The following is a 10,240-nucleotide window of genomic DNA, read 5'->3' as shown; positions in this document are numbered from 1 at the left end:
CGTACCTTTCCTGCAATATTGAATCTCAATATTGATACGTGAGTACTCATAATTTAACTTTTACATACTAATAGTGTATCCCTGACTAGTGCTCGAGTATTTAGGATTATGCATGCTTGTACTTTTGATATTGCCCTTAGACAGGTTAGGTTGAATCTTGAATTAGTTACACTTGCGGTTGAGATAAGGTATAAGATATGCATGTCCTTGGAAAGCTAGCGAAAAATTAAGAACTTTTCCTTTAGATATCGAATGGTTTCGATGAACGGATTAGAAGTTATAATCAATTAAATTTTCGATATTTTTATTAAAAATGATTATTATTGTCGTCGTTTTTATCGTCGTTCTAGTTTTATCTTATTATTATCATTATTATTATCTTTATCAATAAAAAGGATTTATCATTAAAAATTGTTATTTTTTTATTATTGTTAAAGTTATAATTAGTATTATTATTATTATCCAATTATTATTATTATTATTAGTATTATTATTATTATTATTATCATTATTAATATATATATCATTATTTAAAAATGGTTATTGTTATTGTTATTATTATTATTACTATATTATCATTAGGATAATTATTAGTATTATCGTTAGTAATGTTATAGTAACTATCATTATTAATATTTGTGTAATTAAAACAAATATTTGTAACACCTAATTATTTTGATTACTATTATTATCATTATTATGAACACGATATAAAAGACGATTAAAAGCTATTAAACGAAACAATTAGGAATAAATGAGTAAGAGTATCATGATGAAATTAAAATATTATAAGATATTGATTTAGATAAAATTATCGTTCTTATTATTTTTTATCATTACTATTATTATTAAAAGTATCGTTAGTATTAAAACTATCATTTTAACAAAAATTATCATTTTAATAGGAATGTCATTGTTACTATAAAATATCATTATTGTTATTATTTTAAATAGAATTATTATTTTTAAAGATAATATTAAAATTATCGTAAATATTAAAGTTATCATAATTAGAATTATCGTTTTATCATAATGTCATCTTAGTAATTATAAATATTGATATTTTTATAATAATAATTATTATTACAAAATAATACAACTTTTACTTACTATCATTATAGATATTATTTTATCAAATAAATATGTGATACAAACATATTTTACTACGTGTAATAACTTACTTTAATAATATCTATCATATTATCTTTATGATATTAAATGAACCCTATAAATTTTATTACTTAATATATATAAAAGTATATTTTATTATATAAATTTAATATAAAATTTTATTTATTAATAAATTATATTATTTACTCTAATAAATCTTTTAAAAATATTTAAAAATATAAAACGACGATATTTAAACTATATATTAATCATGTATAGATTTTTGGAAATTATTTTGAGTCAAATTTACTTTTGTTGACTTTTGCATATTAGTCTCGAGCATTAGGATTGTGGTACACTATGACTTGACCTAATTTGTTAGACAAATATTGACCAACACATAAATATATATAATTAATTTAGGTTCGTGAATCTGAGGCCAACCTTGCACTTGTTCAATGACGTAATATGTATTTTTACTACGAAATACAGTATGGTGAGTTTCATTTGCCTTTTTACCCTTTATATTTTTGGGACTGAGAATACATGCGCTTTTATAAATGTTTGACGAAATAGACACAAGTAATTGAAACTACATTCTATGGTTAAATTATCGAAATCGAATATGCCCCTTTTTTATTAAAGTCTGGTAATCTAAGAATTAGGGAACATACACCCTAATTGACGCGAATCCTAAAGATAGATCTATTGGGCCTAACAAACCCCATCCAAAGTAGCGGATGCTTTAGTACTTCAAAATTTATATCATGTCCGAAGGAGGATCCCGGAATGATAGGGGATATTCTTATATGTATCTAGTTAATGTCGGTTACCAGGTGTTCACCATATGAATGATTATTTTTGTCTCTATGCATGGGACGTATATTTATGAGAACTGGAAATGAAAGTCTTGTGGTCTATTAAAATGATGGAAATAAATGATTATGATAAACTAATGAACTCACCAACCTTTTGGTTGACACTTTAAAGCATGTTTATTCTCAGGTGTTAAAGAAATCTTCCGCTGTGCATTTGCTCATTTTAAAGATATTACTTGGAGTCTTTCATAGCATATTTCGAAGAACGTTGCATTCGAGTCATTGAGTTCATCAAAGATTATTATTAAATCAATTTATAGTTGGATAGTGGATATTATGAAATGGTATGCATGCCTGTCAATTTTCGATGTAAAGAAAGTTTGTCTTTTAAAAACGAATGCAATGTTTGTAAAATGTATCATATAGAGGTCAAATACCTCGCAATGTAATCAACTATTGTGAATCGTTTATAATGTATATGAACGGGTCCTTTCATAGAGTGCCTTAGATTTCACTAATTTATAATTGCATGAACACAATTTCATCAATTGATGAATTCTTCTTCTCCTTCTTGCTAGTATCGACACACACACGTACACACACAAGCTCACTGTATTTTTTTGCAATCTCAATTGAAATTCTGCATTTTTTTACTTCTTTTATTAAATCATCTTTGCTAAAATTGCACTTTCTACCCTCCCCACCAAAACTCTATTAAGGGAAGTCCTTAATTCTAACTTTGCACTTCTAGTCCCTTCCAACTTAACTAACTAACATTAACTACAATCCCTTTATTTATACAAAATCATACCATACATATATTTAATAATAAAATTACATAAAATAATACCTTAATTAATTGGGATGTTACAACTCTCCCCCTCTTGGATTGTTCGCGTCCTCGCGAACCATTCTTGATGCAACGATGGATAATACTTCACAAGCCATTCTTCGGGTTCCCACGTACATTCGGAACCCTTTCTAAATTTCCATAACACTTTCAATAACATTACCGACTTATTTCTCAATTGCTTAACTTTTTAATCCAAAATCCTTATTGGCTTTTCCGCATATCTTAACTTATCATCAACCTCAATCTCGTTCGATGGGACATAAGTTGATTCATCCGCCTAACACTTTCTCAATTGTGACACGTGAAATGTGTCATGCATATTACTCAATTCATCGGGCAAGGCCAAACGATAGGCTACCTTCCCGACTTTCGCCACTATTTCAAATGGTCCCACAAACCTTGGACCCAATTTTCCCCTTTTCCTAAAACGAATAATACCCTTCCATGGGGAAACTTTTAGCATTACCTTATCACCTACTTGAAATTCTATCGGCTTCCTCCTTTTATCTACATAAGACTTTTGTCGATCTTGTGCCGCCTTCATTCTTTCACGAATTTGATCTATCATTTCGGTGGTTTGTTGTACTATTTCCGTGCTTCCTAATTCCCTTTGACCCACTTCACCCCAACATATTGGGGTTCAACATCTTCTTCCATACAACATCTCATAAGGTGCCATTCCAATTGTAGAATGTATGAAAATTCAACTAAAGGTAGGTGAGTATCCCAACTACCACCAAAATCAATGACGCATGCCCTTAACATATCCTCAAGAGTTTGTATAGTTCGCTCACTTTAACCATCCATTTGTGGGTGAAACGCGGTACTCACATGCAACTTAGTACCCATCTCTTCTTGAAACTTTCTCCAATATCGTGAGGTGAATCGAGTGTCACGGTCCGAAACAATGGAAACCGGCACTCCATGCCTTGCAACAACCTCTTTCATATACAATTTAGACATTGCTCCCGACGATGAAGCTTCTCTTATTGCCAAAAATAACGCACTCTTAGTAAATGGCGTCGTGTTGTCGAGAGGTCTTAGGCAACTTAGTCACTAAATCCATTGTAATATGTTCCCATTTCCAAACCGGTACTTCTAATGGTTGTAATTTACCATATGGCATTTGATGATTGGCTTTCACTTGAAGGCAAGTAAGACATTTATGAACATACTTTACTCTATCTCTCTTCATTCCCGGCCACCAATAGTCTTTTCTTAGATCTCTATACATTTTCGTAGCACCGGGGTGAATCGAATACTTAGATTTGAGCTAAGTCAAGGAGCTCACTTCTAACACCGCTTTGTAAAGGTACCCAAATTCTCCCATATCTAAGCCTTAGACCATGAGAATCTACCACAAAATCACCAACTTTCCCCTTGATCCTTTCTTTTCTCACGTTTTCGGGGAATAATGCTTCACCTTGTGCAACTCGGATACTATCAAATATTTGAGGTGATATTACCATAGCCAAACTCGTTATCTTAATCGGTTGATGACTCGTCTTCCTACTAAGAGCATCCGCCACTACATTAGCCTTCCCGGGGTGATACAAAATTTCACAATCATAATCTTTCACCAAGTCGAGCCCTCTCCTTTGCCTATCATTTAAATCTATTTGATCGAATAAATACTTTAAGTTCTTATGATCGGTATAAATAGAGAACTTAACACCATAAAGATAATGACGCCAAATTTTTAAAGCAAAAACCACGGCCGTTAATTCTAAATCATGGGTGGGATAACGTTTTTCATGTACCTTCAATTGTCGGGATGCATAAGCTATGACTTTCCCATTTTGCATTAGCACACACCCTAAACCTTTCTTAGAAGCATCGCAATAAACCGTCATATTCTCATTCCCTTCCGGTAAAACTAGTATAGGAGCTTGAACAAGTTTCTCCTTAAGGAGTTGAAACGCTTGTTCTTGCTTTTCTTCCCATCTCCACGGCACATTCTTACGGGTCAACTTTGTGAGTGGGGTGGCTATCCTAGAAAAATCTTGTATAAACCGTCGATAATACCCCGCTAAACCTAGAAAACTCCTAACTTCGGTGGGATTCGTAGGTGGTTCCCATCTCATTATCGCCTCAATCTTTGTCGGATCGACACAAATACCCTTCTTATTAATGACATGTCCCAAAAATTGAACTTCACGAAGCCAAAACTCGCATTTAGAGAACTTAGCGAACAACTTTTCTCTTCTTAAAGTCTCTAATAATTGTCGTAAATGCACCGCATGCTCCTCTTCCCCTTTAGAATACACCAAAATAGCATCAATAAATACAATCACAAACCTATCGAGCATCGGTCGACAAACCCTATTCATCAAATCCATAAACGCGGCCGGAGCATTAGTTAACCCAAAAGGCATAACCCCGAATTCATAATGGCCATACCTCGTACGAAAATCCATTTTAGGGATATCTTCTTCCCTCACCTTTAATTGATGATAACCCGACCTTAGATCTATCTTTGAAAAGAAACATGCACCTTGTAATTGATCAAACAAATCATTTATCCTCGACAATGGATATTTATTCTTAATAGTAACCTTATTCAATTCACGATAATCTATACACATTCTCATTGTCCCATCATTCTTTTTCACAAACAAAACCGGAGCTCCCCAAGGTGAACTACTAGGACGTATGAAACCCTTATCTATCAAATCTTGTAGTTGAGTCATCATTTCCCTCATTTCCGACGGAGCTAATCGATAAGGTGCTTTGGAAATTGGCGTGGCTCCGGGAATCAAATCTTTTCTAAATTCTACCTCTCGTTCGAGAGGTACACCGGGCAACTCATTCGGAAACACATCCGGGAACTCATTAACTATCGGTACATCACTTATTTCATCAACCTTCTTCGAATTATCAACCACATGTGCCAAAAATGCACAACACCCATGGGACAAAAATCTTTTAGCTCTAGCATACGTGCATATAGGAATAGCACGCCTAGCCCGTTCCCCGTAAATCCATATAACCTTCCCACTTGGTGATTGAACTAATACAATTTTCTTATGACACAAAATTATCCCTTCATTGTCATCTAACCAATCCATACCCACAATTACTTGAAATTCTCCCATATGCATGGGTATTAAATCTATAACAAACTTTTCATCATCCAAAATAATTTCACATTCCTTAATGATACTGTACACCATGACTTTATTATCCGCTATCTCAACCTCTAAAGGATGCTCTAATATACTTGGGGTCATGTCAAAATATTTACAAAAAGAATAAGAAACAAACGACCGCGTAGCACCGGAATCAAACAAAACATGCGCAGGTAAAGAGTTTACAATAAAGGTACCTGACACTACATTTTGGGACTCCTTCGCTTCAAGTGCGGTAATCTGATGAGCTCGGGCTCTTGGTCGGCTATCACTAGTCTTTGGTTCCGTCTTAACCTCCTTCTTAACACTACCACTAGCTAAATCCTTCTTATACTCCGGACATTCGGCTTGAAAGTGACCCTTTTCAAAACAATAATAACACTGTTTACCATTCTTAGGACATTCGGCGGCCCTATGGCCCGGCTTCCCACATGAATAACAATCGGTAGTTCCCGCTTTACACTCACCCGCATGATTCTTACCACACCTATTACACGACTTCACTTCTTTACCACCATTCTTTCCCGACATGAAACCCCCTTTTGACTTGTGCGGGGACTCGGAATTAAACTTACCTTTCTTCGGGCTCATACTTTGTGTTGACTTTGAATCTTGCTCTAACTTTCGTGTAAATGCGGCTTTCTTCCTAAGTTCATGTTCTCTCACAAGAGCCCTATTCATCATCTCGGCTAAGGTCTTATACGTACCCTTATCAATGAACTCACTTATTTCGGGGTTTAGTTTCTCGTGATAGTGATCCATCATCAACTTAGGGCTTGACACAAAGTCCGGGCAAAACCGGGACTTATCATTAAACTCGGCATTAAACTCGGTCACCGATTTACTTCCATGCTCGATATTCATGAATTCGGATTTCAACCTACTAACTTCGGAGGGTGGAGCAAATTGAGTCATAAACATTTCACGAAACTTGTCCCACGAAAAACTTGTAGCTACGTCTCGCCCATGAGACTTAACTATGAAATTCCACCATTCATAACCACTTCCTTTCATTTGATGAGCCGCGTAAATTACCTTTAACTGCTCGGGGCATTCACATAACATAAAAGTTTCTTCTATCTCATCAATCCACCTTTGACTAACAATCGGATCAACTTTACCATGAAACTCCGGTGGATGACAATTTGCAAAGTTTTTGTACTCAAAACGATCATCTTTTCTTCTCGGGGCTTCTACTTCTTCCTGTCTTATCCCACTTCCCCCTTCGCCTCTTAAGGTAGGATTATTAGTCATGAGAGTTTTTAACTTTTCATCCAATTGATCATTTATCAACGTCTTTATCTTTTCTAAGAGGGTTAGGGTGTATCGTATCAAAGCTTGTCCTATTTGTCCCGAGATATCATTTGGCATAGTAACCTCATCGGATTCATTTTGTGAGCCTTCAATAGACTCCATTGATGGGGTGTGGACGTACTCATCGTCCTCATCATTACCTCTGTTTGGGGATACGATAGCCATTCTGAAACAAAACACCCAACTCATTAGTTCAAATACCTGCATCATTATTGATCATAACCAAGCAAACCGAAAGAATTCCTAACTCAATTCACCATGACCATAGTAGACGTTCATGCGTACTAAAATGAAGTAATGACAATGGCCTGTTGCCATTACACCATCTTGTTACGCATTTAATCCATTATGACCCTTGGCTAATGAGTATTAAACTCCTTACTTAAATCAACCATGATCTTAGCATTACACTACAAGTCTCGTCAACGACTCTATCCTATGGAGCATGGCACAATCATTCGACCTTAACATTCATGCAAGTTCTAAACCGCTTACCCTTTAACAACAATGGTTTAAGCCTAGATAATCCATATCGTGGGTTATCCAAGTCCCTTAAACCATAGCTCTGATACCAACTTTTAACACCATAAAAAGGAAAGAAATTTTTTTTTTTTTTAAATTAAGTGCCTGCCCAGACACAGGCATTTGCCGCGGCGCGACATATAAAGAAATTTCTGACACTTCTTAACAGTCATTCTGTTACCAAAACAAGACCAATGCCGCGGCGCGGCACCATTTGTCGCGGCGCGACGTTACACGGGGGCTGAAACTGTCCTGCAACTTAAAAACAAAACCATAAACTCTAACAATTCAACATCCAAAACCCATTATAACAACACAATACATAACCAAACTTAGTTAAATCAGTTTCTTACACCGTTAAACATCACGAAGATCTTTTAAATCATGTAAACGTGTTTAGACATTTCAAATTCATCATTTGGTCCCGAAAGCTTAAAGACAACATAAATGACAAACACAAAAGACTCGACGTTGATAAGCGGTACCAATAGAGCTTGATTCAAAAAGAGACTTGCATTACCACTTACTCTAATGCCAATGCTCCGCTACGCTCAAATGGGTTCTTTACCTTCTCGATGTCCCTTCATTCCTAAAACATGAAACAACACGGGGGTAAGCTTTTACACTTAGTGAGTTATAGGCGAATAATATAGCATAATACATTGGGCATAACAATCACATTACTTGTCTTTCAACCTAACGGTTGCTTACTTACTTTCGGATCCGACTCTTACTTACCATAGACATAACTTACTAGGCCGACCCTAGTAATCATGTCTAAGCTAACCATAGGCATACTCTTATGCCTAAGCTACTTTAATCGCATTTCAATAATACATATACACATAGACACCCAAAGTGTCTAAGCTAAACCATCCATAGACAAGATTACTAGCAATGTAATAATCTTACCTAAGCTAAACATCAACCATAGATACAATTATTAGGTAAACCTAATAATTCTATCTAAGCTACTCAACTAGTGCACTTAGTCGTTACTCTCTTGCACGGATGCAATCCGAGAACACTAAGCCACTCTTGACCCGCCCATTTTACCCCCTATAAACTCACCTTGATTTAATGAAGTCCCTTGGTCACTTGAAACTCCCTTGCTTGGATTAGCACCTATACATGAGCTAATCTCATCAATATCATAACTCAACAAAATTACAACTTCACAAGCTTTCAATACATTCCTATACTTACACATTGACTTAACCCCCTAATTACTCCAATATACACATGAACATTTACATACATAGCATTTCAATCTTACCTTTTCCGATATAACAACATTATCATGCCAACATCATCCCTTTAATCACACAATTCTCTAGTTCATCTCTTATATTCATAACACGCAATTCTTTCAAAATATCTCATTAAACATCAAGTGTGCATAAACTCGTTTCTATTACTAGCAACCCTAAATCATCAATTATCCAAATTTCATTACTTACAACAATAACAACAATTCATGTATAAACTTTCTTCTTCACAACTTTCAACTAAAGCACATAAACATTTCATTGAGACATTTCATCAAACACCTAGTGTGCATAACTTGATTCTAGGCTAGAACATCATCAAATTCACCATATTCATACCATACATTCACAATGCAAGTTCATACATGAACTTACTTCCAAAATCACTAACAAATTCGTTTTCAATCATTCAAGTGTGCACATTTTCAACATACAACAACTTTTAAGCTTAAGGTTCATCACAAACACCCAATATTAGTGATACATAGATACAAAAGTTCATACCTTGCCTTTAAGAGTTCAAGAACCCTAATTGTGCACAAAGAAGAGAAATTTGAAGAATCAAGACTTGCTAGGATGATTAGAGTGCCTTAGATTTCACTAATTTATAATTGCATGAACACAATTTCATCAATTGATGAATTCTTCTTCTCCTTCTTGCTAGTATCAACACACACACATACACACACAAGCTCACTGTATTTTTTTGCAAACTCAATTGAAATTCTGCATTTTTTTACTTCTTTTATTAAATCATCTTTGCTAAAATTGCACTTTATACCCTCCCCACCAAAACTCTATTAAGGGAAGTCCTTAATTCTAACTTTGCACTTCTAGTCCCTTCCAACTTAACTAACATTAACTACAATCACTTTATTTATACAAAATCATGCCATACATATATTTAATAATAAAATTACATAAAATAATACCTTAATTAATTGGGATGTTACATATTCCTTTTTCTAACTCGTTCAAAAAGATTATTGGTGACGGAAAAGACACACTTTTTTGGGATGAAATTTGGCTTGCGGTACTGTTGAAACAGAAATTCAGTCGGCTGTACAGGCTTGAAACTGCTCCGAAGTCTTCTGTTTCTGACCAAATTTTCTGTTGTGATGGGTTGATCAACGACTCTTGGGCCTGGGCTAGGGATCCAACGGGCCGCACTAGAGGTGAATTATCGGATCTTAACAGTTTAATTGTTACTGCTGCTTTTGCTTTTGG

This window comes from Rutidosis leptorrhynchoides, chromosome 1, assembly GCF_046630445.1.
Source record: "Rutidosis leptorrhynchoides isolate AG116_Rl617_1_P2 chromosome 1, CSIRO_AGI_Rlap_v1, whole genome shotgun sequence".
In the NCBI taxonomy this organism is placed as follows: domain Eukaryota; kingdom Viridiplantae; phylum Streptophyta; class Magnoliopsida; order Asterales; family Asteraceae; genus Rutidosis; species Rutidosis leptorrhynchoides.
This window is presented reverse-complemented; position numbering follows the sequence as displayed.